The 23,094-nt window shown below is 36.0% G+C and overlaps 2 long non-coding RNA genes across 9 annotated transcripts in view; one reads left to right on the plus strand and one right to left on the minus strand.

Annotated features, from left to right (window-relative positions):
• LOC140686450 (uncharacterized) overlaps positions 1 to 23,094 on the minus strand; it is a 266,956-nt gene that overhangs the window by 50,220 nt on the left and 193,642 nt on the right. The window lies entirely within an intron of this gene.
• The window catches only part of LOC140686456 (uncharacterized), a 73,667-nt gene that overhangs the window by 10,764 nt on the left and 39,809 nt on the right, over positions 1 to 23,094 (plus strand). The window lies entirely within an intron of this gene.

Raw genomic sequence — 23,094 nt, forward strand, 5'->3', positions numbered from 1 at the left:
TACAACAAAGCTCAGAATTTTTTTTTTTTTTTACAGACTTGAACTTGCTCAATATTATGCTTCTGAATATCAGTCATTTAAATGGAGTAAGGAAATTCTAATACATCTCTGAACTTTATCCACGAACGAAATGCATTCAAAATTTTATATTCCTAAATACTAGTTCAGAATATATACAAGGGTAAAAAAAATCAACATTGGCTTCCTTATTCTTGGCTCTCTGATAATGTCTTTAGCTTTCCAACTGCAGGTGATTCAAAAGGGCCATGACAAGGGCAAACAGCACACAGTCCATTAAGCAAAGGGCAGTAGTAAAACCCTGCAAAATTTTAATCAACAGCTAATGTATTTTATGGTAGCAGTACCAAAAGGGGAGCTTAAATTGTGAGTGAACCAAAAGTTTCAGGTTTTCTTAACATGGTGCCAGTGGTGAATTTTAAGAACCACCCTTAAATAATATGCAATTTCCATTATGTAATATGCAAGTAATATGCATTTATAGTCTTCATTTCTAAATTAGATATGACTCAAAAGAGGTTAAGTAATTAAAGAATAATATTGTACTACCAGACATATTAGAATGACTGACTAAATTCTTATTTTCATAAAATTTATTCTATAAAAGACTAGTTTCTAGGGAGTTAAACAGAGGTAAAACAATTGGATGGATAAACTAAACTTCCATACTACACTGTTCTTCAGAGCCATTTACAGTTTGAGCATTGTTCATCTCTAAGCGTGTAATGTAAGACATAGTGTTTCAAAAACTCACCTACCCAGGGAAACTTCTTTAGGAAGCACTGTCAGTTCCAATAGTTTAAGGATAACACTTGGGAAATGATAATTTGAGATTGCACTCCCTGACCAAATATTCAGTGACTGATAACCAAGTGAGGATTTTGTAATTCAATTCAAATCAACCAAGTTTTATTGAGTAAAGCAGTGCCATTCTGCTCTGCAATGAGCAATAACCATAGTTTTGCACAACTGGTTAAGTTGACCGGTAGGTCTCAATTGGATGAGTAAGTCTTCACCTATTCTTTCATCATCTGGGCAAATTACCTTTGAAAAATATATTGCCTGGCTCTGTTGTCCCAGAATCCTTACTATTTCTTCCCTAGCTAGTCAGCAAGTATATAGAAAAACCAAACAAAACCAGATCAGAACAGTAAAAGACAGACAAGGGAAAAAAAAGAGAGAGAGAGAGAGAGAGAGTTTCACCTCAAGCTCCAGGAATTATAGAATCATTGGTGAAACTGTGTAGATTGTGAAAAGTATAGCCAAGAATATTTTACATGTCAGTTTACTAGAATTTGAAGTTTAATACACTGTAACCCTACGTCAAAACAAACTCACAGAACTGAAAAGAATCAAACTCTACACTAATTAAACTTGAGTATAATGGATCTATGGTGTCATACTTTCTAAAGCTCAATATTCTATGGATCTGCTTCTACTGTTGTAGAGACCAAAATGATTGGTGTTCCTTATAGTGAATTTGAAACACATTTTATTTCCACAAGGATCACAGCTGTAACTAAAGAAAGAAAGTAAGATTGCACGTCATCCTTTTCCTTCCTACCTACTTTATCAGCTGCTCAATTATATCCACGGACTCCGTTTAAACTGACAACTGGTATTTTTCTTGCATTCCCTTTGCCCACACTAATGTTTCATAGCTTCTGTGTTCTGCTCTAGCTGCACCATCTTGTTTTTGCCGCATCTGTTCTTCATTAGCCTCCCAGAGAGGTGAGTCTGAAGACTTATTCATTCCCTAATATTCATGGAGCAGCCATGATGGTCATGAGACTGCATATATGCATTTGGGAAGATTTGTTCCAGGAATAGAAGAAGCTGACAATCACACAAGGGAACAAAGGACAAAAATAGCTACTACTTTATCCACCAAGAATAAGATGAATTTTTGATAACTGGCTTTTGTGTGTGTAGTAAATGAGATGGGGAATCACTTACTTGATACCTCATTATAAAATGCTATTTTTATGTTGCCTTAAGGTTGCTTTGGAAGCTGATATTACTCCTTACTTATAAAATGGCAAGAGGATGTACACTTAAAAAAGGATTATGAATATTTTTAGAGAATCTCTTTTGTTAAAAATCTGTTACACAAGTAATATTATTTAAAATGCTCATTTTTATGACACTGTGTCCTTTAACAACTATCTTTTACACTGCTGTCATTAGAGCACTGAATTCTCAAAAATTAATGTGGTATACTGAGCAGTAGAAATAAACTTTCTAAGAATATAGTTATCCAAAAATATAACAACTGAATTTATTTAAATTAATCAGATTTTGACTGATTACCTTCTGTATAGTTTGATTGAGGGCATATTTTGTCAGTAATATTCAATAAACTGAAATATTAAAAGATAGGTTTTCTAATATGGATACCCTTGAAATTTTGTTTCATAATGGTTTATGCAAAAATTCTAATTTGAGTACAAATTTTTGGAGAAAAATATTTGTTGTACATTTCTTAGTAGGCAGGAGAAATGTACAATGGCATTAATATTTACAATGTGAAAACAATTGTATATGCATTACACAATTAGACAATACATTAATTGAGTTTCATTTGGTTACAAGTAACGGATACCAACTGGAGCCAGATTACGCAAGTGAATATACTCTTAGGAAGATACTGGCACATCTCACAAAGGCTTAGCTAGAGCTAAATAACTGGGTCTCAGCTAAAGCAGGTATCAGAGCAGGTTCTAGTTGCTGGAGTTTACAGGTGTTGGGGCACTGCCATGAATACCACTCAACTACCAGCAGCTCACAGCCTCTGTGTTTCTCAGTTCAACTTCCTACATTCCTGGGATCGTATAATGGCTACTGGTTAAATGAGGTGTCCACCTCTGACCCAACCAACTACAGCAGATGAAGTGGCCTCTACAGCACAGCCAGGACCAAGGCAGACCCTCTTCTCTATCAGAGGCAGTTTCCAAAGAGGGAGAATGGTTGTCAGCTGGACACTAACCCAAAAGCTATTTCCTACAGCCAAAAAGAAAAGAGTGAGAGTTGACCTAGTTAAATTTTAATGATTATCAAAGTTGATGATTGTATCTTTGAGAATTTTTGTTTACCAGTTAAGAGCAGATTATTTCCCAGTTCAGCGATACAACTAAAATACATGCTCAGTCTTCCTTTGTAATACACAGAGAGAAGCATGACAAAATGCATTCTGTTTTATTTATATAAGTATATACCTAAACAACCAAAAAAAGTCAGCTCAATAGGCTTTAACATTTCTCTTTTTCTCTTTGTTCTTTTCATGTGGAATGTAATCATTCAACTCTATTAAATCTGATAGAAAGTTGAAAACTTAGTGGTATCATAAAAGAATATCATAACTTTTCTATATACTAGCATATGTATCAAAATTACATGGGTTTGATGTCTTTTTAGGAATAAGCTAGAGTTTCCTTTTAAGCAGTACAGGATATTAGCATCTCTGACGGCTTTTAAAGAATTTTACTCTGTCACTGTTGAAGTTAACAAAGAAAGTCTTTTATTTGCTCTCCATAAAAATAATCACGTATCAGCCTTACTTGCTTTTACATTCAGAACTTACCAAGAAATTCAGTGATTATACAAGTGGCACATAAAGAAGCAAAGAATAAAAGGAAACACTGAGTTCTTCAAATAATTACATAATTTGTCCTTGGTCTTTTAAATACAAATCATAGTTACTCTTCTGCCCGTTCTATGCTGGCATAATGAAGTGACCGGTAGAAATTATGGCTGATTCTTTATGATGACTGTTAAGTCACGAAAAAGCTGACTTGAGTGGCTGTTGTGAGAGACCTCTGTGGTCAAAAATAGCTAAATTTGTTTTCCTGCTCTGATAATAACCAAGCACTTAACTCCTTTAATGAATTCCTTTTGTTGTATCATGGGAGTTGGGAATGGAAAGCAGGAAATTGCAAGATGAAGAGACAGGCTCTCATTGTCTGAGCAGCTGACTGCTGAGCTGCAGCAGCGTCAGTGGGGCTCAAGCAAGAACAGAAATGACAAAAAATACAACAGATTCCTTTGTACATTCACTGGTGTGTTAGATTTGGGGCCAGATACCAGCAGTGCACAGAAGACAGGAACCAAGCATGGATGTTGGCAAGGAGATGAAAGCTGGGCTGTTTTGCACATTGGCAAATGACATGTGTGCAAACACCAGGAATTTTCCACAAAGCTCCATCTTTCTTGTCTTTCTTTAGAAGAAGGAAATCAATTAAACTTGGAGACCTTGACCATCACCCTCAAGGACAAAAACTAGCTATAATGGCATTCCCTCCATAAGAGCATGCCATTCTGCCTTGAAAGGAATTATACTGGTAAGAAAAGGCAGAGGTTTCTGTGAGTATAGACAAAAGAGGCTATGAAAACAGATTCCATTCTGTTCCACAGGTTAAGGCAACATTTCCAGAATTTTGCTGGTATCCATTTTAAGTCATAATTCAATTTAAAAATTTTAATAGGAAATGTGTGTGTGTGTATATGTATGTGTGTGTGTGTGTGTGTATAAATAAAATAACTTCTCCATGTAAATAATATGGTTGATACAACTAATGTTGACATCGTTGATTCTAATTTTAACCTAGAACTATGACTGAAGCTTATTTCATTATATGCAGAAAGGCTTCTGTCAAGAATCCTAATGTCTACTTCCAATAAGCTTGAGCAAAGGCTATGGCCTGCAACCATCTACATCAGACCCTGACACATCACACCAGGCAGATTTTAGATCAGCAATAACCATTGGCTTAGCTGCAAACTATTTCCAATAGACAGAATCCAATCCCAATATATAAGCTATTTAAATCAGCCCTTGTTCCATTTGTATACGCTTAAAAAGGAATAAATTATTGGAATTAGTGAAAATCATCACACAGCCCCTATAAGAAATCTAATGTTTACATATTTAATAAATAATTATATTGTGCCCAACACTGAAGTAGGGGCTTACAATTCAGTTTGAATTTTGCTTAGTGAAAAAGAAAGGTATCAAATAAGAAAACAGAATGAAGCTTGATGCAATTAATCATTATTATACTTTCTCCAGTTGAAATGGATGAAACCCCAGAAAAGGGAACTGCATGGGCTGTTCAGGCTTTTGGAAAGTTCAGAAATAATAATTAGAAGGACAATGGAATCAGATGGCTCTTGTTGAGTGTAATTGATGCACTGGAGAAAGACACTGAAAGGCTGAGGGTAATTTCACAAATCAAAAGCAAAATGTGAAAGTCAGAGGTCCTCCTAGGCCACATATAAAATAACTCTTTATCTTTTATAGTCTAGGACAGAAAAAGCAGAGGATCTGGGCCAGTAGCTCATCTCTAAAGAAGGCTGAAGTCTCAGCTACATCAAGTCAAGGCTCTAGTTGGAGAGCAGTAAGACTCTGAGACATGGGGTGGGGTCATGTGGGTAGAGATTATTAAAGCTTCAGATCCCCTTGAACCCTCTTGATGTACAGTATGTTTCCACACCTCCCTGTTAGAGGAGGAATCAAAAGGTCCCAGTTTTCCCTTGCTGGAAGACAATGCAGCAGCCTCTAGATTGTACCCCCATCCTACCAGAAGAATCTAGCCCCTCTCCTTTCCTAGCCACCAGACCAAGAAGTAGCATCACACCACAACAGAACATGGACAGTGAAGTGCTGGGACTGGAGGAGAGGAAATGGACTATATCATGAAAAGGTTGCATGATTTCCCCAACACATATCAGCAGAAGCCTGGAAAATGATATGTGGGACTGGATACTGAGAGTGCCAGTCTGTGAAGTTGGGTAGGGGGCCTGGATGGAACAGAAGGCTGAAAAATGAAGAGTTTATTGGCATAAGGGTATTCTCCCATGATACAGAATCTAATAATCTGGCAAGGACCTCAGAAGATGGTGCTAATATGCTAACTCTTAATATGCTAATTATATGGTTATAATTTTAACTTGAATGACACTTACAAGTTTGGAGAGAGCATTGGCCCACAGTAAGTAAAATAGAAATGAAATAACTGCAGTAGCAGATGGCAGAAGTAGATATGCTAGATGGTTATCTATGTAAAGTTAGAAAATCTACCAGCTGACCATGTTCCATGGGTGGAGTTGGAGGATACTTCTACCAAAGTGATAAATTATGTGCCAGTGAGAGGGGAACTAGCATTATGAAGAAATTCAGTGGTGACTTTTCCACTGTAAATGGGGGAAACAGCAGGAGATTCTGTTACAACTAGGCTCAATAATAGAATTAGGAATGACAGAATTCTAAAATAGTAGAAGCCAGGTAGTAGCACTTGACTGTCAGGAGTTACAGTGAACTCAAGGTCAAGCTGTTACAGTGAACTCAATGAGCTGCAAAGTTGGAGTGGCAGAGATGGATCCGAATCACAGGGCACCATGGAAATGGTTACTAAACATAGTTTCCCTAGAATCAACCTAGATGGGTAACCAACAAGGGTATTACTCAATCCATGTAATCAAGAGAATTCAAGAAAGAAGGCTGAGGGCACCTGCCAATAAAATATTTCAAATACTTGCCCAGTTTCTGGACCTGAGCCATTTTGCAGATCTGAAACAAGCTGACTGAAGTCTTCAGGAGGAAGGACCCTGCAAAACCATGAAAGTGAGCACGTATGTAGAAGAATGATCCTCACAGTCTTTCCTCAAAGAAACTTGTAGCCATTTACTCAAGTAACAATATGCTAAGAGGATGGGAATATGGAAATATTTCAAAGAAGGTTAGACACTGGGTCTGAGTTAACTTGATGCTCAGGAATATGAAGCATATAATAAATACAACCCTATCCCAGGTTGGCTCAGGGAGATCACTGGGTCCCCAGGACCACCCACTGATCATTTCTCTGCTACCTGGCCCTGAATATATCATTAGTATGGATACACTTGGTTGTTCTTAGAACCTCCACATAAGCTCCTGATTAGTAGGTTATATTGTAGTGGGGAAGGCCATATGGAAGCATCTGAAACAGTTACCATCCCACTCCACTCCCACTGGCCAGGTTAGTAAATCAAACAACACTGGATCTTGGAGGGAATGGCAGGAATTAAAGTCTCAAAGAATGCAGGGGTGATAGTCCTCACTATATCCCAAATTAATTCACTAGTCAAGCAGATGAATTCTGTGTGTTCTGCAGGATGTGGATAATTAACATGGGCTTAGATACCTGGTGTGTGGTCATTGATCTAGCAAAGGGTTTCATTTCCATTCCTATTAAGGAGGAGGATTAAAAAAAAAGTTGCAATCATTTGGAACAGATAGCAGTATACTTCTATGGTCCTGCTTCAGGGCTATACTAACTCTCCTGTCATCTTTCATAATATATTTGGAAGAGATCTGAGCTATCTGAACATTTACAGACCACCACATTAGTACATTAAATGGATGACATCATGTTAATAGAACCAGATGAACAAGAAGTTGCAAATGTGTTAGAGCTTTCGGTTAAATGCGTGAACTCCAGAGGAGAGGAGATAAATGCTATGAAGAATCAGGGCCAGCCATAATGGTCAAGTTTTGAGGGGGTCCAATGGTCTGGGCCATGCTGAAACATCTTCTACAAGATTATTGCATCTCACACCTAAGAGGACCTAGGTGTGTAGAAAGTTGAGAAGAAACCATCTCTGTGTCTACAGCAGAATATTCTCTTGATAAGAAGAGTGCTCTGACCTGTAGTGGGTGTCAGGAAAGGTTGCCAAACTTGAGCGGGATCTAGGGCAGGAAAGTGCCCTGCAGTCCATCCAAGCTGCTGTGAAAGCAGTTCTCCCACTTGGGTCAGAGACCTGTGAAACTACTCCTATTTTTACATTTCTGGATGGTCCTGGCTTTCTGAATAAAGGATGACTGAATAGCAACCCTAAAAATATATCCCCTCCCTGGGACCATTTGTTTATATCCCAAAGTGGTGAAAAAAAGCTAGGGACTTTTTCTTCTCCTCCCTGAAGAAAATTTGTTTATATTTCAGAGAGAAGTCTCTCTCTGGAGAGGAGGAAGGCAGATGGGTCAGCTGCCCTACAAGCTCTAGCTGTCCTAATTTCAGGGTTCCTCTTCCATAGGGCAACCACTGCATGCACAAGTGATTTCTAGCCCTCACTGTGTTGCCCCAAGGGGAGTTAGGGCACTGCTAGGATGCTCTGTGCGTAAACCGTCTGTTCTCTCATCCAGAGGTCTGCAGTTTCTGTTATTAGGTAGAAAGATGGTAGGTAGGTAGATAGTTAGAGAAGGCCAGCTAACTTGTTAACACACAAGGAGAATGGCATCTCAGGTCTTTCACAGTTTGACTTAAAAACGTGAGCCACCATTTGAGGTGGAAAAAAACACTTCGTGTGGAATTTTTGGCAAGCTCCTGGAGGAATTTCACAGCATAAATCCCAAGGGTTTTGGAGTTAGACCATGGCATCTACAGAAAAGAACTAAACATCATTAAAACAAACAAAAAGCTTCTGTGTTGTTCTTTAGCCCTAAAAGAAGTGGAGATCACCTAGGAGTTGGCATGAACCATGAAATGACACATAATTTTTAGAAAAAGGCAGAAGATAAAGGGTATAAATATGATAGAGGAGTACACATATGCTCAGATGCTGCCTCTCAACTCAGAGATAAGAAAGGAGAGAATATGCAGATTTGCTTGAAAGAAGAAAAGGCCAATCAAGGTCTTCTAGGGAAAACAAGATTTCATTTAACTCCAAAGTGCACAAAATATTTTGTGAAGAGTTTTAGGATCTCTGGAGTTCATTAATAATGGAATGGAAGACTTAGGGCTAAGGAACTTAGGGAGAATAGAGGAGAGAGAGGTGGAGTCAGAAAATGGAAGTATAAAGTAATATTGATATGAAAATAAGACAAAGCACTACTCAATACCAGGAGTCTACATTTGAGTGACAGTTGAAAAAAATAAGGACGTGAGACAGAGTGACCTTGGGTCCCAAAGATAAGAGCTTGATAGTGAATGACAGGCATTTGGTTAATATGACAGGTAATTTTATGTGTCATCTTGATTGCCCTAAGGAATGCCCAGATAACTGGTAAAATATTGTTTCTAGATGTGCCTGTGAGAGTGTTTGCAGAAGAGATTAGCATTTCCATCAACAGTTAAAAAAGATCCACCCTTACAAAAGTGGGCCAGCATCATCTAATCCTATAAGGGCCAGAATAGAATAAAAGAGGAAAGGGAGGGGTGAACGCTTGCTCTCTTTTTGAGCTGGGACATCCATCTTTCCTGCCCTCAGACACTGGAGCCCCTGGTTCTCAGGCCTTCAGACTCTGGGACTTAGACCATTGGGTCCTCTGGCTCTGAGGTCTTCGGGTTCAAACTGAATTATTCCACTGAATTTCCTGGTCCTCCAGCTTACAGATGACAGATTCTCGGAATTTTTGGCCTCCATAACCACAGGAACCAAATTTCTACATTAAGTCTCCTCTTATATTCTCTCTCTGTATCCTATTGCTCCCATTCCTCTGGAAAGCCCTGACTAGTACAGTCAGTCTGGGACTTAACTGTCACCAGGATGGAAGGCGATGTGTAAGTGTTACAGCTGGTAACTCCAGTTAAGGACTCGGTGGTAAATGAACGGGCAAGCATTCAGATGAAACCACCCCTGGGGCCACAAGGCTTCTTTCTGGTGGAAAATCTCCTTTCAATTTTCAGTTCTCTTATTAAATGTTACTTCTTTAAAGAGTTTTCTCTGACTCTCAGAATTGATTAAATTGCCATTTTATGCATTATCATAATACCACATGGATACCCTTCAAAATGCATATAGCATCTAAGTATATATCTATCTGTATAACTATTAAAATTCTGTACCCCACCTTACAAAGGGCACAGGGGCTGTTTTTTGCCTCCAGTGTTCTAATTCTGACATTTAGCAGACAGACAAGTCATATTTGTTGTATAAGTTGTTACTCCAATATTGTGCTTGTAAGGGGCTGAGGCACATATGCACTCTGAGTCCCTGCAGGCGCAGAAGGTCTTAAGTGTTTCTACCCCAGAAGACTGGAAGGGTGATGATAGAAGACTGTCCGAATAGTATGGTTTACAGTTTTGCATTTATATTTTCATGATAAAGTGTGTGTGTGTGTGTGTGTGTGTGTGTGAATATAAGTAAGTAATGTATCTGAGCACATTTTATTGTAAAATTACTTTTCTTCCTTTGAAACATACAAATGACTCCTTCAAAAGTGTCCTTGCTTCTTTCTCTGCCGTGCTTTGCCATCATTTATCACTCAGAGAATGAGGCTGTGGTACAAAAGGTGAAAAAGACAGGCAGGAGTCCAGAAGACAGAAACTGTGAATTTAATCCTGACTAAATGGCTGGTGGGCTGGGTGACCTAGACCTGGACATGTTTTAAATCTTCTTAGATCTGTGGCTCTGCAAAGCCCCATAAGCAAAGTTTTCCTGATAGAAATAGATGTCCATATATTGCCAGTTATATATGTAGTGCAACTTAATATAATGAAAGCAATGACAAAGACATGGAGATTTTTTCAGGGGCAGCATGCTGTAATAGAAGAGAAAGAATGAGGGCTGTTATGTCAGGTAGACCTTAAACCTGATGCTTCCACTTTCAGCTGGGCCTCATGTAAAGTGGTCTACATTCAGAATTAAAACATATCAAGCATATAAAACACACTTTACATATGTATGTTTCCACAAATTATAATCCCTTTACCTGATAAATATTAAGGAATCAAAGCTATAGTCAGCTGTTCTATATTTTACCTGAATCAATGTAACTAGTCCACTTGTAACAGTGTACTCTATTTTTATGAGATATTGTCTTTGGAAGACACTGGGTAAAGAGCACATGGAATCTCTCTGTGTTACTTCTCACAACTATGTGTGACTCCACAATTATCTCAAAACAAAAAGCTTAATTTTAAAAAGTCTCTAGTTAGTGAGAGGGAGGATAACCTCAATTAATAGAGTGGCATAGCTGGGGGAAGCTAAAAATGCAATTATTCATTCCCCATCATTTCACAAATGATGTAAGGAAGCCCAATGCAGTTAAGTAAGTGACCTGGGCAACACTTAACTAATTATTAACAGAACCAGCAAAACATGCTTAGGGTCCCCGCTCCAGGTTGGGTTTATTACACAAATCTAAGTGTATTTTTGAAGAGGACTCCTTAACATCTAAGTATTCTTTACTGTTCTAATTCTGGGGTTGCTGTATTTGTATCTACAGACTTTTATAGAGATGACTATTTTTTCTGAACAGTCTTTGTGATCCTTAGTACTATTAGAGAATTTCATAAAATCCCTTCATGTTGTGCTTTAGGAAAGCGTCTTTTGGCAAATAACCTTGAAATCTTGGATACAAGCTTGAGTAAGTAATCAGAACTTAGGAGTTCTGGTATCAGTCTTCTGTTGCTGCTCTGTGGCAGAAATGCCTTTGACAGGTTGTCCGCATCAAGTCTTATAGGACAAAAATAATGCTATAGCTAGTAACATATTCATCCCCTCTTTTGTTGGAATATAATGAATGAGAAAGATGCAACATTTACAAATAAAACAAATTGGATGTATTAATTTTAATACTTAATTTGAAACATTATTCAGGGCCAAGAAGGGCTTTTGTGTAATATGTCTTACACGACCCCAGCAAACTCTCCCTCAAAACACTACATCTTTGACTGGCTTCTCTTTCTATAAGTTTCCCATTGTTTTTATTTACATTTGCTACATCTAGATATAAGCATATCAGAAAGGTTTTTTTTTTGTAACCACCAATGTTTTATGTTGTTTTCTAACAGAAAACTAGCTGAAGCCAACATCCTGAGGTTATAAAGCACATTATAATTAAATTCTGTTGGAAGGAACATTAAGTCATGATCAGGAAAGGCTGGTCTTCATGGGCCATGGTGATGGGAATCTTAGTGCAGTAGCAGGTCTGAGTTAAGGGTGTGTATGTGGAAAAAGCAGTAAATCAAAATAAGGAGAGAAGTATGGAAAAGGCTTATGTGAAGGATGTCTTAGAAATACATTCTACTATTTTACTGTTTCATTCAATGTAAGTATTTAGCATCAATGTATTTATCATCAACATAATGACATTAAAAATACACAGATAATATTTTCCTAAAGAATATCAAAGGGAATTGGAGAAATATAAAAATACCATGTATATAGTAAAATAAGTGTCATCACAAATATTAGGTGTGACTCTTAAATCAGAAACATGCTAAAATTATTGAAATTAACGTGCAAAGTGATAAAGAGGTACAAGATTTAAACATTTTCCCACCAGAAACCATTTGTGTATATTAAAGGAGAACCAGATATTTTTAATGCCTTAACTGTGAGCTCTGATGTTAAAACAAAATCTCTTTTTCAACAAGTTGACTTAAAAGTTTCAGCTAGAATAATTTGTGTATACTTTTCACTTCTACAAAAATAATTATTCAAATTTCTCTTCCGTTCTTTTGGCTGTGTACTAGAAGAGTTCTGTATAAGGGGATATGTTATCTTGAGCCCTAAAGAGATGAATCAGGGTTAGAGCTAACAGCACTGCCCAGCAGTTAGAGATGAAGACCAGCCTGGTAGTTCATTCTGTGGCTGTTTTGGTACAGCTATAATCAAGCCCATGAGTGAATTCTATTTCAACTCACTGTCTAGTACTGCAGTAGAAAATACGAAAGCATTCTTTTATGTTCTTTCCCAAGTATGTGCAATTCCTTACTATTGAGAATTCCACATCTAAATGCAACCATGTTTGAGGACAAAGGCTGCATGACATAACATAATTTCTTAGCATATGTGGCAATGTTTACCAAACACCATTTCCCTGATATGAATGAAATCTCCACAATGGTGGAAAAAATACTTAGGCCACTGTTTCTACCACTACCTTGCTTCTTTACACTTCCCACCCCTTTTTTAAATCATAAAAAGAATAAAACTCTAACATCTCAGATAAAGAGAAAAACATGATAGCCTCTATTAAACTTTTCCATCTAAGTTTGAGCATTATAAAAGTTTACTGTGTATCCTTAAAAGCCAATTTCTTTTCAGTTACACATACCTACAGACCTTACACAGACATGTACCTGCATGCACACACACACTTTATCATCATTTATATTGTTTTGTGACTTGTCTTTTCACCTAGTAGGTTATACAGATTAAATTTTTATGATAGTTAGGGTATTGTCAATTACTTGCTATTACAAACATAATGGTATGAGTATCCTTTTACTATATTATTTCTATATATGTAAAATATGATTATCATGTCGTTTCTTAAAAATATAATGTTCTTTATCAATTTTTAACTTTGATAGATACTGCCACCTTTCTCTCCACAACGACTAGACACATTTATACCCCCACCAGTAGTAAGGCAGGGTCCCTTTCCCACCACCTCATTTTAAATCTTATCAACTCTGCCCAACAGAATTACCTGCAGTTATGTAAGTGTCCTATAACTGTGCTATCTAATATGGTAGCCACTAGCTACATACGGCTATTTAGCACTTGAAATTTGGTTACCACAATCAAGGAATCAAATCTTAAATTTTATTCAAATTATTTTAAATTTAAATAGCTACATGTGGCTAGTGCCTACCATATTGAACAGCATGGTTATACACAGACTAGGATCTGGTTTAATTTGTATTTTCCTGTTACTCACAAGGTTGTTCCTTTTTCACACTTTTAAAGTGGTTTATTTGTCACTTTAAACTATCTGCTAAATTGTTTGTATATTTTGTGATTTTTCTATTATATTTTATGTCTTTATTTTATTAATTTATAGGTAATATTACTCATGCATGTTTGTTTCTATTTGATGTTTATTAATACTTCTCCTAACTTACTTTCTAACTCTTTCTCTTATTCTTCTCCTGTTCGGTCCCATTTTGTGTATGTGGTACACTTGATGGTGTCCCACATGTCCCTTGGTCTCTATTCATTTTTTTTCGATTTCTGTTACTTAAACTAGATAATCACAAAAGATCTTATTAAATTTTACTTATTCTTTTTTCTGCCATTACAATTCTTTTGTTAAGTCCCTCTAGTAAATTCTTCATATGTTATTTTAGTTTTTAAGTAACAGATTTCTACGTAATTATGTTGTTATTTTTAGCTCTTTATTGATACTCTGGTTTGAGATATCATTCTCATACTTTCCATTAATTCTCTAGGTATAATATCCTTCAGTTCTTGAAGATATTTATAATAGCTGATTTAAAATCTTTGACTATTAAGTCCTATGTTTGGCCTTTCTCAAGGGCAGTTTCTGTTGACTGTTTTCCTCCCTGTGCATGAGGCATATTTCTATCCTATTTCTTTCTTTGTCTCATAATTTTATTGAACAATGAAACATTTAAAATAACATACTGTGTTATTCCCAACTCTGGGAATCAGAGAAATCAGACTCCCTCCACTCTCAGAATTTGCTGCCATTGCTGTTTATTGTTTTTCCTCTTTGTTTATGACTTTCCTTTTGTTTGTGACTTTCGTGAACAAACTCAGTTAATCTGTGTTCTCTGCTATGTGCAGCCACTTAATTCTCTGTTTTGGTTAGCTTAGTCATCAGCTAATAATTGGACCAAGATTTTCTCAAATGTCTTTGACCAATCTGTTTTATAGCCTTTGCGAGGGCAGCTGTGTTTATGTTTGGGCACATCTTCAACACTGCAGCAGATAACTGACAACTCTCTCTTAACCTTCAGTTTTTCATTGTAGAGACTCAAGGTCAGCCTTTTTTTTTTTAATACTTTCCAATAATCTTTGTTTTTAATATCAATTGACATTTTTAAAAAATATAGAGGCGTTTGGCACAGAATAGAATCACTGTGTAGAAGTCAGGCCTTCTCAGGTGTTCTCTAGGCATGCTCACAATCCTGCAGGAATATAGAGAGCTTTACAAAGCCCTTTAAAGTCCTCTCATTCCCTAGTTTTTCCTTTAAAAAAATTTTTTTAAATTAGCCCTAAGTGGTATTTCCCTTCTAGGAAGCTGTAATTTTAAACAATTGTCAGTAATTATTTTAGACACATATTTTGGGCATATGGCTATTCTCAGAAAATTTTAAATCAGGTCAAGTAAAGATAAGACCTGATGATGGAGCTTTTCAGGTAGCTTCCATAAAAATCAAATGGTAACAGTAAAATGCAATGCAATTTTGAGGATTTTCAAGTCTATTTTTGCCCCTCCATTGATTTCTACGCTAATGGTTTTTACAGCGACCTTGGTTGCAGTTTGAGTGTGTTGCTTTTCAAGGCTACCACGGAGCAGGTTAGAGGGTAAAGGGAATGAGGCATCTGAAACACCATGAAGTTCACAGCTTATACCAAGATTCAGTGATTTTTCTGAAATACAGTATTTTTTGATTGTTGAAAGCTTTTGGTTAGTTTTCAGAGTTCTGAAGAAGTTGGTTTTGACAAGTTTGCTAGTGTTTCCTGCTTCTTTTATGAAGAATTGGTTTGGAGGGTTTTGCTCCACCATTCTGTAAATGCTTCTCCCTCTTCCTCTCATTTTAAAACAATTACAGAGGATTAGGAAAATATAACTAGCCATATAGAATAATAAAAGGATGTATAATTGCCATCACTTATAGTTAATAAAATAAAATTCAAGGTGATAACATTAATGGCAACAACTAGACATCTACATGCAAAATAACAAAAAAAGACACAGACCTTACATGTTTTATAAAAACTAACTTGAAATGGATCATGGACCCAAAGGTAAAACACAAAACTATAAAATTCCTAGAAGGTAATATAGGAGAAACCTAGATGACCTTGGGTATAGTAATGGCATTTAGATATAACTCCAAATGTGTGATCCATGAAAGAAATTATGGATAAGCTGGACTTGATTAAAATTGAAAATTTTTGCTCTGTGAAAGATAATGTCAAGGGAATGAGAAGACAAGCCATGGGCTGGGAGAAAATATTTGCAAAAGATATCTGATACATATCTGATAAAGTACTGTAAACCAAAATACACACCAAAAAAACCTCTTCAAACTCAACAATAAGGAACAAACAAACATTAAAAAATGGGCAAAGACTTTAACAGACACCTCACTAAAGAAGATATACAGATGACAAATAAGCATCTGAAAAGGTACTCCGCATCATATATCATCAAGGAAATGCAAATTAAGACAAGATACCACTACACACCTATCGGAATGGCCAATATCTAGAACACTGACAAAATTAAATGCTGCCAAAGATGTGGATCAACAGGAATTCTCATTCATTACTGGCGGAAATGAAAAAGAATACAGCCACTTTGGAAGACAGTTTGGCCATTTCTTACAAAATTAAACATACTCTTACCATATGATCCAGTAATCAGGCTCCTTGGTGTTTACTCAAAGGAGTTGAAAACTTATGTCCACACAAAAACCTGCACATGAAATATTTATAGCAACTTCATTCCTAATTGCCAAAACTTGGAAACAATCAAAACAGCCTTCAGTAGGTAAATGGGTAAATAAACTGCGGTACATCCAGACAATGGAATACTATTAGGCACCTAAAAGAAATGATCTATCAAGCCATGAAAAGACATTTTAAATGAATATTACTAAGTGAAAGAAGCCAATCTGAAAAGGGATTTTGGATTCTAACCACATGACATTGTGGAAAAGGCTAAACTGTGGAATCAGTAAAAAATATCAGCAGTTGCCAGAGGTTGTGGAGAAAGAGGGATGAATAGGTGTAGCATAAAGGATTTTTAGGGAAATGAAAATACTCCATATGATACTACAAGGCTATACACGTGTCATTCTACATTTGTTCAAACCCATGGAATGTACAACACCAACAGTGAACCCTGATGTAAACCATGGTCTCAGGACAATTATGATGTGTCAACATAGGTTCATCAGTGACAATAAATGTACTTCTTTGATGGGGGATGCTGATAATGAGGAAGCTATGCATGTGTGGGGGCAGGGAGTATATGGGAATGCTATATTTTATTTTTAGTTTTGCTGTGAACTTAAAACTACTCAAAATTGTCTTTAAATATGGAAAAAAATTATTAATAGCTGAATAGATATTTTATTTTGATTAAACAGGAAATAGTTATGGGTCTTTGTGTTGCAAACAACATGCCTTTGAAACATATAAACGTAGAGGGAAGAATATACAAAACTACAAGGGTCAAAACTTTAACGTATCACTCCCATAAGTAATTACACATAGCCTACAATAGTATATTATTACAGTATTATACAGTATTGTAACAGAGCTAAGTTTCAGAAATCTTTACCCTTACAAAAAATAATTTACATTTTTTAAATGTCATGAATAGTTATAAAAAACTCTTTAGCTAATAAGAAAATCTCTAAAAATTCTCAAAAGTGGAATTTCAATGCATTACATTTTCTGAGCACAATAAAACTCTAGTTTAACGAGGAAAAGACAGAAAAAGTAATTAAATAAATAAACCTACCTAATTTGAAATACTCAAGTAACACTGAAAGAGAAAATCAAAACTGAAAAAAAAAACATTTTAGAAAGCTAAGAAACTTTTAACTTTCAAAAAGCTCTTTTCAAATAGTAGCTATTATTCTTTTCTGGATACAGTAATTTCATGGCATTCTCCAAGGATACAAATTTCAAATAAAAAGTTGCTCTCTTTATATCTCCTCTTTCTTAAAAGCAGATTTTGACAGTATTAAACATTATAACACCTATAATTACATTTCCCAGAGGTAACTACTTTTTCTACTTCTATTTTGTGCTATTCTGGTGGTTATCTCTTTAACGCTGAATAAAATAATTATATCTCTGTTTTATGGATTAACAACTTTAGGCATTATCTATTGTTTCCTCCCTTTGAAAGATTAGTATTTGCTCACATTACCCACTGTCTATTCTTGACTTTGTCCTTTCACACTGGATATTTTTAACTCCTCTGTGGTTACCTTAGTAATTAAAAAAAACTTCCTAAGCCAATCTTTCTTATAACAATAACTTTAGACAAGGATCTAAACTACCCTCTGTGTAATGGGAAGATATTACTAATCCTATCATTTAATTTTCTTCTCATCTCAAACTTCCATGTAGATACCTCCATTATTATAATGTTAAAGGACAATAATATTACATTTAAGTTATATGTGCTTCATCAAAAATTTAAGCAAAATATTCAAATTCAACAAACTGTAATTTCACTATTATATCTTTGTTCACTCCTGAGCCAAGTAGTATACTAGAATTTAACTTTCCTTCTCAATAGGTCTAATGCCATGACCCCCATGACTCTAAAAATATCAAGCTCAAATGGATTTTTTTATTCTTATTCTTTATTCTTATACTCCTTTGACAAGTCAAAATCAGGCCACATTTCACACTTCGCTTAATATTAGAACCATTCTTTGTGTGGCTTTTTGGTTTTTTCCTAGTAGTTTTTATTACCTTTGTGTTGTTGTTTTAAAAAATGTATTTTTAACAACACTTCCTCAAAATTATTCGGCCTGTTAGAGAATTTTTACTAAAAGTTATTATCTGGTTGTGTTTCTTTTTTGTGCTATTGATTTTTTGCTAGTGTCTGGTGGTCATTTTTTTTCTTCATTATAAAGGGAAAAATAATTTGATTAATACTGACACTGGCACAGGATTCTATTGTCTTTATGTGTATCTGTTTCTCTAAGTGTCTTTTTTTTTTTTTTTTTTGAAAGGAAAACAAGCAACCTCTGGGTGCCTAGGAAGGCATGTGAATTTTTAGGCTTTATTTTAGAAAATTCATGGGCAGGTAGCAGCCAGGCACACTGCACTCCACCTCAAAAAAAAAAAAAAAAAGGATTTGTATTTGTTTCTACCATCTTGGGGAACTACTAATTAGGGACTATGCCAAATTAAATTTGTATTGGGGCCATTTTGAGCCCCATAGGCACTGTGAATTCAAAACTCTCCTGGGAAGACTCTAATGGTTCCCACATCTGCTAAAATTTCTTTCTTTCCATTTTCTGCCTTCTGATTTCTCTGCTTAATTTCTACCTCTGTGTGTCATTTAAATATGGCTCTTAAAAACAGCTAATTATACTCTGTCTATTTAGATATTATACATATCTAATCAATATGTTTAAACTTTTTGCTGCCACCTTGTGTTAAGTTTTCTGTTGTTCATGTTTTTAAATGTCATTTTAATATCACTTTTTTGCATTTAATCTAACTTTGTTACTTCTTTCTCCCTAATGAATTGTATATTCTATATTTTATTTCTATTATTTGATTAGTTGCCCTTAAATTTGGAACAAAATATTCAAAATATTTCAATGCATTTTTTCTATCAATGTCAAGAATTAATCATTTGATGCTCAGTATTTCTAATTATCAGAGAAATGCAAATCAAAACTACAACAAAGTACCACCTCACAACAGTCAGAATGGCCATCATTCAAAACTCCAAAAACTAAATGCTGGAGAAGCTGTGGAGAAAAGGGAACCCTCCTACACTGTTGGTGGGAATGTAATTTGGTGCAGCCACTATGGAAAACAGTATGGAGGTTCTTTAAAAAACTAAAAATGAATTTACCATATGATCCAGCAATCCCATTCCTGGGCATATATCCAGAGAAAACTCCAATTCAAAAAGATACATGCATCCCATTGTTCATAGCAGCACTATTTACAATAGCCAAGACATGGAAGCAAGCTAAATGTCCACTGACAGATGACTGGATAAAGAAGTTGTGGTATATTTATACAATGGAATACCACTCAGCCATAAAACAAGAATAAAATAATACCATTTGCAGCAACATGCGCAGACATAGAGATTGTCATACTAAGTGAAGTAAGACAGAGAGAGAAAGAAAAATACCATATGATATCACTTATATGTGGAATCTGAAAAATGACACAAATTGAACTTACTTACAAAATAGAAACAGACTCACAGACATAGAAAACAAACACGGTTACCAGAAGGGAAAGGGGAGGGGAGGGAGGGAGGGATAAACTGGGAGTTTGGGATTTTCAGATACTAACTACTATATATAAAATAAATAACAAGGTCCTACTGTATAGCACAGGGAACTACAGTCAATACTTTATAATAGCCTATAATGAAAAAGAATATGAAAAGGAATATATATATATATATAAAATATGTAAGTGAATCACTATGCTGTATACCAGAAACTAACACAACCTTGTAAACCAACTATACTTCAATAAAAAAGGAAAAAAGAATTAATCATTTAATTTTGATAAATATTATAATTGTTTATTACATTATGGATCTTAAGTTTTGTCAATCCTGCTTTAAGAATTGTATTAAATTTTGGAGTGGCAGCCTCAATAATTACGTAGAGTTAAGTGAACATTTTTCTGGCCCCTTGGCTCATCACTGTTTCTTGAATCCAAAATTTTTCTCTTCCCTGGGATATAATTAGTTTTCTGATAATGTTTCCTCAAGCCAAGTGTATGGCTGTCATGAGCTGAACAATGGATGTAGAAATACTCACAACAATGCTAAAGCCTTACTTAAAATTCATTACTATGAATCATATGTAGCTCTTCATGCTGATCTGTATTACTACACTATTCTATTCCCTCTCCTATTCCTCTAGATCTGTGCTATCCAATAAGGCAGCCACTATCCACATGTGGGTATTTAAACTCTAATTTAAGTGAACTAAAATTAAAGTTAAAAATATCTTGTTTTCAGTTGCACTAGTCATATTTCAAGCACCCAGCTACAATATAGTGATGGTGGCCACACTGGTAGGATGAATAACCGCCCCACAAAGTTCAGTCTACACCCCAATCCCCAGAACCTATGAATGTTACCTTACAAAAGGGATTCTGCCAATGTGATTGAGGTTCAAGACATTGAGGTAGGGATAGTAGCCTGGATTATCCAGGTGGGCCTAATGTAATCACAAAGCTCTTTAAAAGTAGAAGCAGGAGGTGGAAGAAAAGATCAGAGTAATAAGATGTGAGAAGTAATCAACAGGCCTTACTGGCTTTGAAGTTGCAGGAAGGGACTGAGCCAAGGGATACAGCTGGTCTCTTGAAGTCAGAACAGGTGGATTCTCCATTAGAGCCTCCAGAAAGGAAAGTAACTCTGCCAGCACTTTGATTTTAGTCCAGGGAGACCATGTTGGACTTCTGACCTATAGAACTTCAAGGTATTAAGTGTGTATTGTTTAAGCCACCTACTGTGAGATCATTTGTTATGGTGGAAATCAAAAACAAATACAGATACTGTACCAGATAGTGCAGATATAGAGCATTTCCATCATTGTAGGAGGCTGTATTGGGGAGCACTCATTTATAAAAATTTAAATGATAAAATGTGTGGTACATGGGGCTCTGATTCACTTTTCCTAGCTTTCTCTTTTTTTATATATGTTCATTTTCTGGATGATCTCCTCTAGTCTTGTAACTTTGCATGGATAACTATAAAAGCTGTTGATTTCCAAATTTATATCTCCAGTTTGGACCCCTCTTCTGAACACCAGATGCAGATATATATATATATCTGAAAATTTGACATCTCCAATGGGGTATGTAAGAGAGCTCTCAAACACAGCGTGTCCGAAACTGAATTCCTGATTTCCTCCACAGTACTCTTACTTTACCTATATCTTCCTCATCTTAGTGGAAATACTATTTTTAATTTCTCAGGAAAAAGCACAAGTCATTTTGACTCTGTATTTGTCTCGTAACACTCATAGTCTCTATTAGAAATCTTGTTGACTCAACCAACAAAATGTATCTTGGATCTGATGACTCCTCATCACTTCCATTGCTACCACCCTTTTTGGAGCCACCATCATCTTTAGCCTAGACTAATGTAATGTCCCACCCTGTTAGTCAAAGTCCAGTGGAATAACAGAACCTACTTTGCAGAATTAATAGAAGCTATTTACCAAAGTGTTAGAATATCTGGAAGAACAATTAGAAGAGTTAAACTAATCTGGATATCAATTACTACAGGCAGCTGCTACTCTAACCCTAGAGTCAGTGTTCCTGGAACCCAAGAGCCAAGACCGAAGTGGCAACCAGAATAGGTCTGTCCAGCCAGGACTAGCCATGGGACACATGTAGCAGCCACTAGAGGTACAACCCAAAGCGAAGAGAGAGGGAGCTTGGTTCTCCCTTCTTCCTGCCTTTAACTTCATGACAGTGTTTATCCTTGATCAAATTCAGCCTGAAACCTTTTCACAAAGGAGCCTAAGAAATACATTTACAAGGAGTATACACCTCTAATATACAGATCTGATCAGAGGAAAGACAAGGAATGGATTTACAACAAAAGAGAACACTTCCGAGTGTGTTCCCCAGCTTCCATTATATAGCTGTCCATCCACTGCCACTCTGCAACACACATGTTCTATTCTGACAAAGCAAGCAAGTGATCCTTTTATAAAGAAAAACAAATCATTCCAACATTCTGCTCAAAATCCTATCATTGGCTTCCCATATCTCAGAGTAAAAGTCAAATTCATTACAGCAGCCTGTAACACCTATGTGACCCGTCTCCCAACCCCGCAACCCTTGCCTCTTTGATCCCACCTCCTTTTTTTCCTCAACTCAATTTTCTCCAGCCACAGTGATCAGGTCGTTTTTCTCAGAGAATGCAAAGAACCTGCCTAACTCAATCTTTTCAGCTGCTGGGATTTTATTCCACTGATATTTGCTTAGCTTACTCCTTTACCTGCTTCAGTCATGTTCAAATGTTTTCAGGCTAAAGACTAATCCTTGGACATCATATCATTAATATATGGAGAACAGTTAACAAATATTGCATTGTAAAAGAGTAAAACTAGGAGATCTATACAGTGCCCACTGCTTTTACTCTCACTGATGACTCCTTTATTAAGCCATGCCAATTTAACTCAGCTTCATTGTCTTCCTCTATGATATCTAATGAAAAAATGACATTATCAAAATAATAACTGTAAAAAGAACTGAACAGAAATGAACACTCAAATGACACCCAGCACATTTTTGTTGTTGATGTTCAATACAATTCATTTCATGGTTCAACTCAGCAAGTATCCTGTTTGAACAAAATAATAATAGAGGAGAATACAGTAGACTAAAGCAACAATTTCATTATATACCAGAAACAAGTACCATGTC

This window comes from Vicugna pacos, chromosome 2 (genome assembly GCF_048564905.1).
Source record: "Vicugna pacos chromosome 2, VicPac4, whole genome shotgun sequence".
Lineage (NCBI taxonomy): Eukaryota > Metazoa > Chordata > Mammalia > Artiodactyla > Camelidae > Vicugna > Vicugna pacos.